Source organism: Oncorhynchus mykiss, chromosome 10, assembly GCF_013265735.2.
Source record: "Oncorhynchus mykiss isolate Arlee chromosome 10, USDA_OmykA_1.1, whole genome shotgun sequence".
NCBI lineage: Eukaryota > Metazoa > Chordata > Actinopteri > Salmoniformes > Salmonidae > Oncorhynchus > Oncorhynchus mykiss.
The window spans coordinates 38,626,997-38,642,452 of record NC_048574.1 but is presented as its reverse complement, the minus strand read 5'-3'; positions in this window follow the sequence as shown (position 1 = coordinate 38,642,452).

Here is a 15,456-nt window from a genome sequence, read left to right as displayed (position 1 = left end):
TGGAGCCCTCACCTCCTCCATGTAGGCTGTCTCGTCATTGTTGGTAATCAATTCTACTACTGTTGTGTCATCTGAAAACTTGATGATTGAGTTGGAGGCGTGCTTGGCCCCGCAGTTATGGGTGAACAGGGAGTAAAGGAGGGGACTGAGGACGCACCCTTGTGGGGCCCCAGTGTTGAAGATCAGCGAAGTGGAGGTGTTGTTTCCTACCTTCATGACCTGGGGGCGGCCGGTCAGGAAGTCCGGAATCCAATTGCACAGGGAGGGGTTCAGACCCAGGGCCTCAAGCTTAATAATGAGCTTGGAGGGTACTATGGTGTTGAATGCTGAGCTATAGTCAATGAACAGCATTCTTACATAGGTATTCCTCTTGTCCAGATGGAATATGGCGGTGTGTAGTGTGATGGCGACTGCATCATCTGTGGACATATTGGGGCGGTAAGAAAATTGAAGTGCTCTGAGGACACGGCTAGGGAGGCTGTCTGGGCTGGCAGTCTTGCAAGGGTTAACACGTTTAAATGTCTTACTCACTTCGGCCATGAAGAAGGAAAGCCCACAGTCCTTGGTAGCGGGCCGCGTAGGTGGCACTTTGTTATCCTTGAAGTGGGTAAAGAACGTGTTAAGCTTGTTCAGGGAAGCAAGACGTTGGTGTCCATGACGTGCCTGGACACCAACTGTTTTCCTTTTGTAGTCCGTGATTGTCTGTAGACCCTAACACATATGTCTCGTGTCTGAGCCGTTGAATTGCGACTCCACTTTGTCTCTATACTGATGTTTTGCCTGTTTGATTGCCTTGCGGAAGGAATGACTACTCTGTTTTATTCTTCCATATTCCCAGTCACCTTGCCACGTTTAAATGCGGTGGTTCGCACTTTCAGTTTTGCGCAAATGCTGCCATCTAACCACGGTTTCTGGTTAGGGTAGGTTCTAATAGTCACAGTGGGTACAACATCTCCAAATACACTTCCTGATAAACTCATTTACCGTTTGAGTGAATTCCTCAATATTATTCTCGGAAGCTACCCGGAACATATCCCAGTCCGCGTGATCAGAACAATCTTGAAGTGTGGATTCCGATTGATCAGACCAGCATTGAATAGTCCTTATCACGGGTACTTCCTGTTTGAGTTTCTGCCTATAGGGAGGGAGGATTAAAATTGAGTTGTGTTCAGATTTGCTGAAAGGAGGGAGGGGGTTTCGATGAGGTCCAGCTTCCATTTCTAAGGTTGTTGCTAGAACTTGCAAAATTCTGACTGGCCTATGTAATGAACCAAAGCATCTATTGCTATGCTGGTTTCCTGGCACTATTTGTCCTCGTAGGTGTCGCGGAAGATGGAGGACGTGGGCAGTTCTAGTTCTATTCCACCTCATAAGCTCTCGCTCAGTTTGCACAAAATGATTACCTCAGAATCCCTCTGACGGTGACTAACTGCTGATTGAGGTATGTAGCTAGCTATAAGTTAACCCTGATAAATCAAATGGACAGGTGTAAGCATTTATGGTAATTCCAACTACCCTTAACTCGGTGTCACAGACAGACAGACAGACAGACAGAGACAGAGAGGGGAGAAAGTGATAAATAAAGGATGAAAGTGAGAGAGGTTGGAAGAGAGTGAAAGACAGAGAGAGAGATGGGGGAGATAGAGTAAAAGAGAGAGAAAGACAGCATGTACCTATGGAGGGTGATTTTCACTGAGGAGAAGGAGGCTGTGCTGACCAACATGCATGTTGGCCATTTCGGAGTGAAGCGCTGATGGCCAAAATCAACCTACGCTTCTTCTGGCATGGGATTGTCAAGGATGTGGACAGCTGGGCAAATGAAATAACCAGTTTATCATTCACATTCTATTATTTCTGAAATTATTATGATTTCAATGAATGTGATATCAGTGAGCACACAATGTTTCAATTTGTCACTTTGTGATTAATGGTCAGTACCTGGTCTCCCAGAAGTTTGAGAGACTGTGGCACCGGAGTTGAAACCCATCAGTTGTTTCACCATGGCACATGATCGGTAAGTGTCAAAAACTTTGCCCTGATTGTTGTTTTGTAATGGTTGCTTTATTTGACCATAGCAGAGTTCAATATTATAGAATGTGTGTGTGTCAGTATCCTTACAAATATGAAAAGTTGCATACTGTATTACACAGATACAGTTAAGAATTAAGTAATCTTCTCTCTAACACTTTAAATGTTAGGGGTGGACCTCATTAGACCCTTTACGAAATCCACGAATGGAAACAGCTGGTGTCTGACGGCAACTTTACCAAGTGGGTGGAGGCAATACCCTTTAAATTCAGTAAAGGAAGAGCATGTGCTCAACTCTAAATTCCCTTCTGTATCCCATAAAAAAGGGTGATTTGAACCAAAAATATATTTTCGTTATTGACCAAGTAAAACAATTCTGTCTTTCCAAGAGATATGTAAGAGATACAGTATACTTGTAATAATATGAAATATAATTGCATTTCTATTATCAATCAAGGTGAGACTGAACATTGACAAGGCGCAGGAGAAACAGAAGGAGAGCTACCGGAGGAAAATCAAGAAAGGGACCAAGTGCTTCGACATCCGGTCAAGTGACTTGGTTTGGAAGAAGGAGGAAATGAAGGCGAGACCTGGAAAACCATGCTTTTTCACTCCTAGCGGGGTTCACCATATGTTAAGGTGAATATAAAAATCTCAGATAATAACAATTTGCATTTGCAAACAAAATAACCTGAAGCTAGTTTTAGTCTTGTTTAGTTTCAATTATATTTTTCTTTGTTTTCCTTGGGTTACATTGCTGGAAGCCAACAATCTTCTCCAGTTGGAACAGTCGGATGGTTGACCACTGAAAGCCCTGACGGCCTACACTTCGGTGAAGTCCATGAGACAAAGTATGTTAAGCTTTGGTTGACATTTAAGAAAGCAAGAAGTGGTAGTTATGCTGAGCTTACAAAATATACCTCTACAATTGACCTCTCCAAATGACTTTAGGACCATTGACTGTCCGAGCCACCCATGAGGCATACCATCTACCAGAGCCAGTGAGTTCGGATCAGTCTGATGATTCTCTGTGCTCGGAGGGGGACCAGCTTGAGGTAGGCAATACCTTCAAAAACGGTTGAAAAGTACATCCTTCATAAAACTGCACTAATCCTTCAAATGTTCTCACAGGTGGCTTGTGTCGACTGGAGGAACAGGGGCAGGTAAGTCCAGTCACTGGACTAGAAGACACTATTCAGGTTCTTGTCACTAGTGTCCAACGGGGGCAAGTAAGGCCAGCTACTCTCTGTGGCCAGATGGAGGACTTTTGGGATGTCAACCTGATTTTCTCAATTTCCAACCACCCTCCAACTTTTCATTACATAATATACAGCTTCTGTTATTGTCATGTTGTCATTATCTGCTAAGAAAGTTTTCTTGCTCTATCATACTGGGCACATAATATGTGAGATACACAGATTAACTAAAAACACTAGCACTGCAGACACTCAGAACAAAGAAAGCAGCAGTGCCTGGACTTGGCAGTCTCTCTCTTTGAGTCCTCCTTCCGAGACTGGCTGCCTGTTGAGAATAAGTGACAGGCAGAACCTCCCACGCACACAGAAGTGACCTCTTCTCTATTACACACACCAACATTTTGTATTGCAGTCTATGATTACCATGTGAGTGTACAAAAAATCTGTGAAAATAAAGGAATGCCACACCTGTACCAAAAAAAGTTAAAATAGATTTAAATGTTGCCAGGTTGGTTTTCACAGCTGTTTCATAAGGTGTTCATTGTTGTAAATGATAAGGTATCCCTTGATGGTATTTGTTAGTTCAACATTATTCATTGCTGTATCCTAGGACCTACAATAGATACATATTTATTCAACCACAAAGGTGTACTAATGAGCTATGCGAGATAGAAAGAAATGAATCATAATAGAGGACTGAAATAATATTGTTTCACTGTAGATAAGGGAAGGGCAGGTTGAAATAAAAAACATGGCAGCCAGACAAGCCAGTGTATGAATCAAACGGATTTGCATATGAATGGAGCAGAAATTCGCTGACTTTGTGATCTGTAAGGTAAGTAACATTGACGTGTCAAGCAGATTAAACATTTGCTTTGCTATTTCCGAAACGTAGCAGCGTTTATGACATGGACTTCATGTTGTTGAAATGTTAACAAGCTACCGAAAAGTAGTTTGAAGTAATGGTTTCATCTTATTAGCTAAGCAAAACTAGTTTAAACAGCGAAATTGTCGCAGAACTCAGCTTTGCTTGCATTGTGGGGATGAAAAGAACGTCATTTAGGCTGTAATGATCTCCAAAAGTCAATGCATTAGCTCATCATACCATCTATATAGCAACGGACACTAATAGCTTAGCGAATCCCACTGTGAAGCAGGGGGGGACACTTTTTGGTGGAGGGACACTATTTGGCATGACAGACCCCCTGGAGGTCAGGACACCTAACAAGAAGAAGAAAACTGCTGATGCACAAACAAATTAAGAAATTGCACCTTCTGTATTGTACTATTAACAGCTCAACAGTAAGTCAAGACCCCTTTTCTGGTCAGCGGCCCCTTAGTTGCCGGTGGCCCCAGGTGTCTGCCTATGTCACTTAGGGCCGGTCATGTTGGTCTGCACTATGCTATAGTGGCAGTGTTTGTACTGGTTTTCTTTGGTGTAGCAAAATGTGCTTTCCAAGCTCACATGCCCTTGCGACTGTCTGATCATCCATCAGCTTTACCGCTTTCCCATAGAAATCATACTGTACTGTAGCCTACATATGCAGGTTCATGACAGTCATGCGATCCAGCCATGTCCACATCCCTCATGCAGCAGCTGCACCAGGAGCAGCTGCTTTTTATTGGAGGTTTTTGAATCCCCCCAGAATGTTTCTGGCACATCATGAAATGATAAGTGTTAATCAGAGATCAGAGTCAGACCACGCCAAGGTAGCTGAAGGCAATGAAGGACAATCCCAAAGAATAGTCTTAATACATTCCTAGAAGTGCATGACCTAGATATAATTGTATTATCAACTCCTGCAACTTTATTTTAGTAGGAAAATCTAATATCTGCTGAGATAAGTCAAAATGGCAAGGAAATTGCCTGACAAAAGTTGAGAGGAAATATTCCTCATTGTGCAACAGTCTTTTAATTCAATTGACTTATTCTGTCCCATGAGTCGATAGCCATTTCCCCTGTCTCATCTAGCCATGGCTGATTTATAATATTCCAAGGCAGAGTAGTTTCTGGAGAGCAGTTTAAATAAAGTGTTTTTAAGTTAGTATTGTTCCATTCTCACAACCCTCAGAGTACTCAGTACTCACGTTCTGACCTTAGTTCCTTTTTTATGTCTCTATTTTGGTTTGGTCAGGGTGTGAATTGGGTTGGGCATTCTATGTTTTTCAGTCTGTTTTGTTCTGTGTGTTGTATTTCTATGTGTTTGGCCTGGTATGGTTCCCAATCAGAGGCAGCTGTCAATCGTTGTCGCTGATTGAGAACCATACTTAGTTAGCCTGTTCCCACCTGTGTTTGTGGGTAGTTGTTTTCCGTTTTGTGTATTGCACCTTGCAGAACTGTTCGTTTGTCGTTTTTCATGTTCAAGTATTCATATTGATTAAAAGGTATTATGAATACTTACCACGCTGCACCTTGGTCTTCTCCTTCTCCCGACAACAGACGTTACAATATTGGATGACAAGAAAATGTGTTTTATAATCAAATCAAATATTTTATAATCAAATCAAAATGTATAAGTCACATGTGCCGAACAGAACAGGTAAAACGCTTACTTACGAGCCCCTAACCAACAATGCAGTTTAAAAAAATACAGATAAGAATAATAAATAAAAGTAACAAGTAATTAAAGAGCAGCAGTAAAATAACAATAGGGAGACCATATACAGGGGGGTACCAGTACAAAGTCAATATGTGGGGGCACCGGTTAATTGAGGTAATGTACATGTAGGTAGAGTTATTAAAGTGACTATGCATAGATGATGACAACAGAGAGTAGCAGCGGTGTAAATGGGGGGGGGGGGGGGGTGCAAGTAGTCTGGAAAGCCATTTGATTAGGTGTTCAGGAGTCTTATGGCTTTGGGTAGACTTGGTGCTCCGGTACTGCTTGCCGTGTGGTAGCATAGAGAACACAACCCTTTGTAGTGCCTTGTGGTCGTGGCCGAGCAGTTGCCATACCAGGCAATGATGCAACCATACTCTCGATGGTGCAGCTGTAGAAACATTTGAGGATCTGAGGACCCATGCCAAATCTTTCAGACTTCTCAGGGGGAATAGGTTTGGTTGTGCCCTCGTTACGACTGTCTTGGTGTGCTTGGACCATGTCAGTTTGTTGGTGATATGGACACCAAGGAACAAGAAGGTCTCAACCTGCTCCACTGCAGCCCCGTAGATGAGAATGGGGGCGTGCTCGGTTCTCTTTTTCCTGTAGTCCACAATCATCTCCTCTGTCTTGATCACGCTGAGGGAGAGGTTGTTGTCCTGCCACCACACAGCCAGGTGTCTGACCTCCTCCCTATAGGCTGTCTCGTAGTTGTCGGTAATCAGGCCTACCACTGTTGTGTCATCGGCAAACTTAATGATGGTGTTGGAGTCGTTCCTGGCCATGCAGTCATGAGTGAACAGGGAGTACAGGAGGGGACTTAGCATGCACCCCTGAGGAGCCCCTGTGTTGAGGATCAGCGTGGCGGATGTGTTGTTACCTACCCTTAACACCTGGGGGTGGTCTGTCAGGAAGTCCAGGATCCAGTTGCAGAGGGAGGTGTTTAGTCCCAGAGTCCTTAACTTATTGATGAGCTTTGAGGGCACTATGGTGTTGAACGATGAGCTGGAGTCAATGAATAGCATTCTCACATAGGTGTTCCTTTTGTCCAGGTGGGAAAGTGCAGTGTGGAGTGCAATAGAGATTGCATCCTCTGTGGATCTGCTGGTGTGGTATGCAAATTGGAGTGGGTCTAGGGTTTCTTGGATGTGAGCCATGACCAGTCTTTCAAAGCACTTCATGGCCACAGATGTGAGTGCTACGGGTCGTTAGTCATTTAGGCTGGTTAGTGTTCTTAGTAGTCTGATTCGATCATAGTCCTGTATTGACACTTTACCTGTTTGATGGTTCATCTGAGGGCATAGCAGGATTTCTTATAAGCTTCCGGGTTAGAGTCCCTCTTCTTGAAAGCAGCAGCTCTAGCCTTTAGCTCAGTGCAGATGTTGCCTGTAATGCATGGCTTCTGGTTGGGGTATGTATATACGGTCACGATGTCATCGAGGCACTTATTGATGAAGCCTCCTCAATTTGATGTACTCCTCAATGCCATCGGAGGAATCCCGGAACATATTCCAGTCTGTGCTAGCAAAACAGTCCTGTAGCTTAGCATGTGCTTCATCTGACCACTTTTTTTATTGATCTATTCACTGGTGCTTCCTGCTTTAATCTTTGCTTGTAAGCAGGAATCAGGAGGATAGAATTATGGTCAGATTTGCCAAATGGAGGGTGAGGGAGAGCTTTGTATGCGTCTCTGTGTGTGGAGTAAATATGGTCCAGAGTTTTTTTTCCCTCTGGTTGATCATTTAACATGCTGACAGAAATTTGGTAAAAAGGATTTAAGTTTCCCTGCATTAAAGTCCCTGGCTAATAGGAGCACCGCCCCTGGGTGAGCATTTTCTTGTTTGCTTATAGAGGAATACAGTTCATTCAATGCTGTCTTGGTGCCAGCCTCTGACTGTGGTGGTATTTAAACAGCTACGAAAAATACAGATGAAAACTCTCTAGGTAGATAGTGTGGTTTACAGCTTATCATGAGATACTCTACCTCAGGTGAGCAATAGCTCGAGACTTCCTTAGATATCGTGCACCAGCTGTTATTTACAAAAATACATAGTCCGCCGCCCCTTGTCTTACCAGACGCCACTGTTCTATCCTGCCGGTACAGCGTATAACCAGCTAGCTGTATGTTGATAGTGTCGTCGTTCAGCCACGACTCCGTGAAGCATAAGATATTACAGTTTTAATGTCCAGTTGGTAGTATAATCTTGTGTGTAGGTCATCAATTTTATTCTCCAAAGATTGCAAGTTTGCTAGCAGAATGGAAGGAAGTGGGGGTTTATTCGGTCGCCTACGAATTCTCAGAAGTAAGCCCGCCTTCTGGCCCCTTTTTCTCCTTCTCCTCTCCAAGCAAATCACGGGGATCTGGGCCTGTTCCCAAGAAAGCAGTATATCGTTTGCATCGGGCTCGTCAGACTCGTTAAAGGAAAAAAAGGATTCTGCTAGTCCGTGGTGAGTAATCGCAGTCCTGATGTCCAGAAGTTACTTTCGGTCATGAGAGACGGTAGCGACAACATTATGTACAAAATAAGTAAAAAAATAAGTTACAAAACAACGCAAATAAACTAACAAAAATAAGAGGGGACACGTAAAACGTCTGCCTTCTTCTCTGGCGCCATTAAATAATTGATGACACATTTTAGACCCTATAATTACACATGCCCCACACTGCAGTAAGCCCTGAAGTTTTAGCCACTTCAACTCCTATCCAAAACAGCACCACTCTTTCCTTTGCTTGACACACACTGAGTTATGCGCTCTTCTTGCGTTATGTGCTTTTCAGTTGCTCTTTGGACTTATACATTTTTCCACATAGAACCTCTTATTAATTTAGAAAGACAAAACCACTGTTTTGAAAACAAAATCTGTAGACACATTATATCTTTGCAGTCTCTTTCACTTATCTAAGTTGTATATTGTATCATCAATGATTTATCAGAGTTGACTGCACCAAAGGTTGGCTGCATTCCAGTAGGTGAGGTTTCTAATGCCATCAGAGGCACATCTATGGCTTTCAGCATCTCTAAAGTGCTGCTAACATGAGGGCCATTAGTCACCTCTCTCTTTCCCTCTCTCCATGTCTATCTATTTCTGAGAGTGTTTTGCAAATGTGGTTCTCTTTCAAATACTTGTTTCGGTATCTCATGATGGGGAAGCCCTTCGATGCATTGACCACAATGAAGCTCCAATCACACAACATCTGTCGTAGACAGAAAGGAAGTGTGGCGAATAGTGGGGAACCGTATAAGGTGCCACAATCCCGCCCACTAGTCGTTATTGTTTTCTCCCCTTACGGAGATCATAAACTCTCACCAACTCCCCTCAGCATGACTTACTGCTTTTTTCTGCTTAACTGGGAACAGGTGACCCGCTAGAACTCACCTCCAAGAGCTTTTTCACACCACGGTGGAAGAGAGAAAATATACTTTTTAGATTTGGTTAGCCCACGTTGCAAGGTAAAACCAATCTAGCACACGCTCGGCACTACGGTCGTGGTTTTTTTTCAGCCTGTGGAGCAACACCACCATGTAGTGCTCTCTTGGTAACAAAGTGCTAACTACAGCTACGCTTTAGCCCACAAGACTGCTACTCGTTAGCTAAGCTGAACAGACCTCACGGTTAGGCTTTGAGTAGCACGCATATAACCTGGCTGACAAAACCAACTCTCTCAGAGTTATGGCTACTGCTTTCCCCTTACTAGGCGAACTAAGCCAAGCACTCAAATTCCTGGAATTACTAGCTCCGGCTACTTTGACTGGTTACACCGCATGGTACTAAGGTTAAAAGAGGCTCTCAAGAACGAAGAGCACATAATTTACGCTGTTTTCTTTTGCTGACACAGTGCTAGCATTAGCTAGAAAAGTAGCCCACTGGGTGAACACTAGCTAGCTAACGAACACTAGCTAGCCAATTATGAGAAGCTCACAGCTAAGCGCATTACTCGGTTAACATGCTCAGGTAGTCCTGCGAGTATTGTACGGCATTACTGAGAACCAACTGCTAACCTAAGGTAGGCTTAAATGGTCCCACGGCTTACCTCAGCTGGCACAAGGCTAGCTTAGCTCTCTTGCATAGTTCACCTGAGCTGAGTTGGTCATCTTGCTTACTTAACAGGTCCCACCTACACGGTACTCCAGTCCAAGAGACTCTAAAAGTCAGCCAGCCATGTCAAGGCTCATCTTTATAACCAGTAGCTGAAGCTGGGATAAAACACGGTGTGTTCTGTGCCCAAGTGCCTTCCAAGCTAAAGCTCCCCCTCAGTACTGTTTTTTTTGCCTCCAGAAATAAACCACTCTCTAACCCCTTGCTGTCTCTGTTCGCTTGCTAACTTAATAGTGAAATGCTTACAGGCTCTTCCCAACAATGCAGATGGAAAGAAAATAGAGAAATAATAGAAAAGTAAAACGTAAAAATAAACACACAATGAGTAACAATAACCTGGCTATATACAGTTGAAGTCGGAAGTTTACATACACCTTAGCCAAATACATTTAAACTCAGTTTTTCACAATTCCTGACATTTAATCCTTGTAAAAATTCCCCGTCTTAGGTCAGTTAGGATCACTACTTTGTATTAAGAATGTGAAATGTCAGAATAACAGTAAAGATAATTAATTATTTCAGCTTTTATTTATTTCATCACATTCCCAGTGGGTCAGAAGTTTACATACACTCAATTAGTATTTGGTAGCATTGCCTTTAAATAGTTTAACTTGGGTCAAACATTTCGGGCAGCCTTCCACAAGCTTCCCTCAATAAGTTGGGTGAATTTTGGCCCATTCCTCCTGACAGAGCTGGTGTAACTGAGTCAGGTTTGTAGGCCTCCTTACTTGCACACGTTTTTTTCAGTTCTGCCCGCAAATGTTCTATAGGTTTGAGGACAGGGCTTTGTGATGGCCACTCCAATACCTTGACTTTGTTGTCCTTAAGCCATTTTGGCACAACTTTGGAAGAATGCTTGGGGTCATTGTCCATTTGGAAGACCCATTTGTGACCAAGCTTTAACTTCCTGACTGATGTCTTGAGCTGTTGCTTCAATATAGCCACATAATTTTCCTGCCTCATGATGCCATCTATTTTGTGAAGTGCACCCGTCCCTCCTGCAGCAAACACCCCCACAACAAGATGCTGCCACCCCTTTGCTTCACGGATGGGATGGTGTTCTTCGGCTTGCAAGCCTCCCCCTTTTTTCCACCAAACATAACGATGGTCATTATGGCCAAACAGTTCTATTTTTGTTTCATCAGACCCGAGGACATTTCTTCAAAAAGTACAATCTTTGTCCCCATGTGCAGTTGCAAACCGTAGTCTGTATTTTTTATGGCAGTTTTGGAGCAGTGGCTTCTTCCTTGCTGAGCGGCCTTTCAGGTTATGTCGATATAGGACTTGTTTTACTGTGGATATAGATACTTTTGTACCCGTTTCCTCCAGCATCTTCACAAGGTCCTTTGCTGTTGTTCTGGGAATGACTTGCAGTTTTCGCACACCAAAGTACGTTAATCTCTAGGAGACAGAATGCTTCTCCTTCCTGAGCGGTATGACGGCTGCTTGGTCCCATGGCATTTACACTTGCGTACTATTGTTTGTACAGATGAACGTGGTACCTTCAGGCATTTGGAAATTGCTCCCAAGGATGAACCAGACTTGTGGAGGTCTACAATTGTTTTCTGAGTACTTTAACTGATTTCTTTTGATATTCCTATGATGTCAAGCAAAGAGGCACTGAGTTTGAAGGTAGGCCTTGAGATACATCCACAGGTACACCTCCAATTGACTCAAATGATGTCAATTAGCCCATCAGAAGCTTCTAAAGCCAATATATAATTTTTTGAAATTTTACAAACTGCTTCAAGGCCCAGTCAACTTAGTTTATGTAAACTTCTGACCGCCTGGAATTGTGATACAGTGAATTATACGTGAAATAATATGTCTGTAAACAATTGTTGAAAAAATGACTTGTGTCATGCACAAAGTAGATGTCCTAACCGACTAGCCAAAACTATAGTTTGTTAACAAGACATTTGTGGAGTGGTGGAAAAATTAGTTTTAATGACTCCAACCTAAGTGTATGTAAACTTCCGACTTCAACTGTACATGGGTTACCAGTATTGAGTCAATGTGCAGGGATACGATGGAATAGAGGTAGATACAGTGTATTTGGAAAGTATTCACTTTTTCCACATTTTGTTACGTTAAAACCTTATTCTAAAATAGAGTACACACAAAATGTTCCTCATCAATCTACACGCAATACCCCATAATGATGAAGCGAAAACAGGTTTAAAAAAAACAACAGAAATAACTTATTTACATAAGTATTCAGAACATTTGCTATAACACTCTAAATTGAGCCCAGGTGCATCCTGTTTCCATTGATCATCCATGAGATGTTCCTACAACTTGATTGAAGTCCAACTGTGGTAAATTCAATTGATTGGACATGGTTTAGAAAAGGCACACACCTGTCTATATAAGGTCTCACAGGTGACAGTGCATGTCAGAGCAAAAACCAAGTCATGAGGTCAAAGGAATTATCCGTAGAGCTCCTAGACAGGATTGTGTAGAGGCACAGATCTGGGGAAGGGTACCAAAACATTTCTGCAGCATTGAAGGTCCCCAAAAACACAGTGGCTTCCATTATTCTTAAATGGAAGACGTTTGGAACCACCAAGACTCTTCCTAGAGCAGGTCGTCTGGCCAAACTGAGCAATCGGGGGAGAAGGGCCTTGGTCAGGGAGGTGACCAAGAACCCGATGGTCACTCTGACAGAGTTCCAGAGTTCCTCTGAGAAACAAGATTATCTGGCCTGAATGCCAAGAGTCACGCCTGGAGGAAACCAGGCACCTCTCATCACCTGTCTAATATCATCCCTACGGTGAAGCATGGTGGCGGCAGGGTCTAAGAGACTAGTCATGATTGAGGGAAAGATGAACGGAGCAAGGTACAGAGAGATCTTTGTTGAAAACCTGCTCCAGGGCTCTCTGGACCTCAGACTTGGGCGAAGGTTAACCTGCCAACAGGACAATGACCCTAAGCACACAGCCAAGACAACACAGGAGTGGCATCGGGAGTCTCGGAATGTCCTTGAGTGGCCCAGCCAGAGCCCCGACTTGAACCCGGTCAAACATCTCTGGAGAGACCTGAAAATAGCTGTGCAGCTCCCCATCCAACATGATCTGCAGAGAAGAATGGGTGAAACTCCCCAAATACAGGTGTGCCAAGCTTGTAGCATCATACCTAAGAAGACTCGAGGCTGTAATCGCTGCCAAAACTGCTTCAACAAAGTACTGAGTAAAGGGTCTGAATACTTACGTAAATGTGATATTTCCATTTGTTATTTGTAACAAATTTGCCAACATTTCTGAAAACCTGTTTTTGCTTTGTCATTATGGGCTATTGTGTGTAGATTGGAGGGGAAATAAACAATTTGATCCATTTTAGAGTAAGGCTGTAACGTAACAAAATTTGGAGAAAGTCAAGTGGGTAGAATACTTTCCGAATGCACTGTATGTGCATTTGACTAGGAATATAGTGACAGATAATAAACCGTAGCAGCAGCATATGTGATGAGTCAAACAAAATGAGTGCAAAAAGGGTCAATGCAGATAGTCCGGGTATCTATTTGGTTAACTATTTAATTATGTATTTATAAATCGTATAGCTTGGGGTTAGAAGCTGTTCAGGGTCCTGTTGGTTCTAGACTTGGTGCATTGGTATCGCTTGCTGTGCGGTAGCAGAGAGGTCAATCTATGACTTGGGTGGTTTGAGTCTTTGACAATTTTTAGGGTCTTCCTTTGAAACCGCCTAGTATGGTATCGCCTGGTATTGTATGACATGGAGCTCAGTCACAGTGATGTACTGGGCCATACACATTACCCTCTGTAGTAAAGACCTGCATGTGTATGAATTTTAAACCCAAGCCCTACCCTTGCTCACGAAGCTCAGGCACTACCCTACCCAGGCCTGATTGATCTCTGCCCGGGCCTGCCAAACCCAAAATCAGAAATAACTTTCTCCGTTAGTATCCATTAGCTGCTCATCTTTCGGTCCCTTGCTGTCTGCGCTGCTCACGCTGCATGTGCTCTGTGCATGGCTCTGCTTGTGTGAGTATCCATAGCAACGTCTCTGTTTGCTGTTCTGCTCAATAATGACACAGAGAGCAATTAGTTATAAACTAGCTACTTCCGTCACTCTAAACTCAAGGAACATTATTTTCTGCAAAATAATCTCTCCTGTGGACCCGGATAATGTTCTGGTCTTATATTTGACGATGTTGAAGCACTTTGCTTGTGCTCTGCGCAGCATAGCTTCATAACAGTGATATTATAGGTTCATCTACCAGAAGGCTAGGCTATCAGTTCACATCCGAATGTGGACAGCGCAGCAACAGTATTTATCATGACATGTAATTAAGACTTACAATAATCAGTTACTGACACCACCTTCACACAGAAGCAGCGTCACACAGAAGGGAAATTAAATGCAACAAAGTACTTACGTGAATTTGAGTGTTGTCTGGTTCAGGTGAGTTTCCATTATGACAGAGTGGTACACAGGGAAAAGGGTCAGTGGTCCTGGTGTTGGAGCTTTCGGTCAAAGGCCCTTGTCAGAGCTCAAGCATAGGCTCTCTCAGTTAAGTTCTCATTTTGTTCAGTCCAATGAGAGCTTGTTAAGGCATGTTTAATGGCTAGGCTGGCTCGACAACATTCCGCTGAAAAGGCAGTGTGCGAAATTCAAAAATATTTTGTAGAAATATGTAACTTTCCTACATTCACAAGTGCAATATATCACATTAAAGCTAAACTTCTTGTTAATCTACCCATCATGTCCGATTTTAAAAAGGCTTTACAGCGAAAGCACAACATATGATTATGTTAGGTCAGAGCCTAGTCACAAAAACACATACATCCATTTTCCAGCCAAAGAGAGGAGTCACAAAAAGCAGAAATAGAGATAAAATTAATCACTAACCATTGATGATCTTCATCAGATGACACCCATAGGACTTCATGTTACACAATACATGTATGTTTTGTTCGATAAAGTGCATATTTATATCCAAGAATCTCAGTTTACATTGGCGCGTTACGTTCAGTAATGTTTTGCTTCCAAAACATCCGGTGATTTTGCAGAGAGCCAAATAAATATACAGAAATAGTCATCATAAACATTAATACAAGATACAAGTGTTATGTACAGAATTAGAGATATACTTCTCCTTAATGCAACCGCTGTGTCAGATTTAAAAAAAACTTTACGGAAAAAGCAAACCATGCAATAATCTGAGTACGGAGCTCAGACAACAAATCAAGCCATACAGATATCCGCCATGTTGGAGTCAACAGAAGTCAGAAATAGCATTATAAATATTCACTTACCTTTGATGATTCTTCATCAGAATGCACTCCCAGGAATCCCAGTTCCACGATAAAGTCCACCATTTATGTCCAATGGCAATGGAACGCAAGCTAACTCTCACGTGAACGCACATGACCAGCTCATGCCACTCTGGCAGACCACTGACTCATTCAGCTCCCATTCCCCCCTCCTCCATAGTAGAAGCATCAAACAAGGTTCTAAAGACTGTTGACATCTAGTGGAAGCCTTAGGAAATGCAATTTGACCCCATAGACACT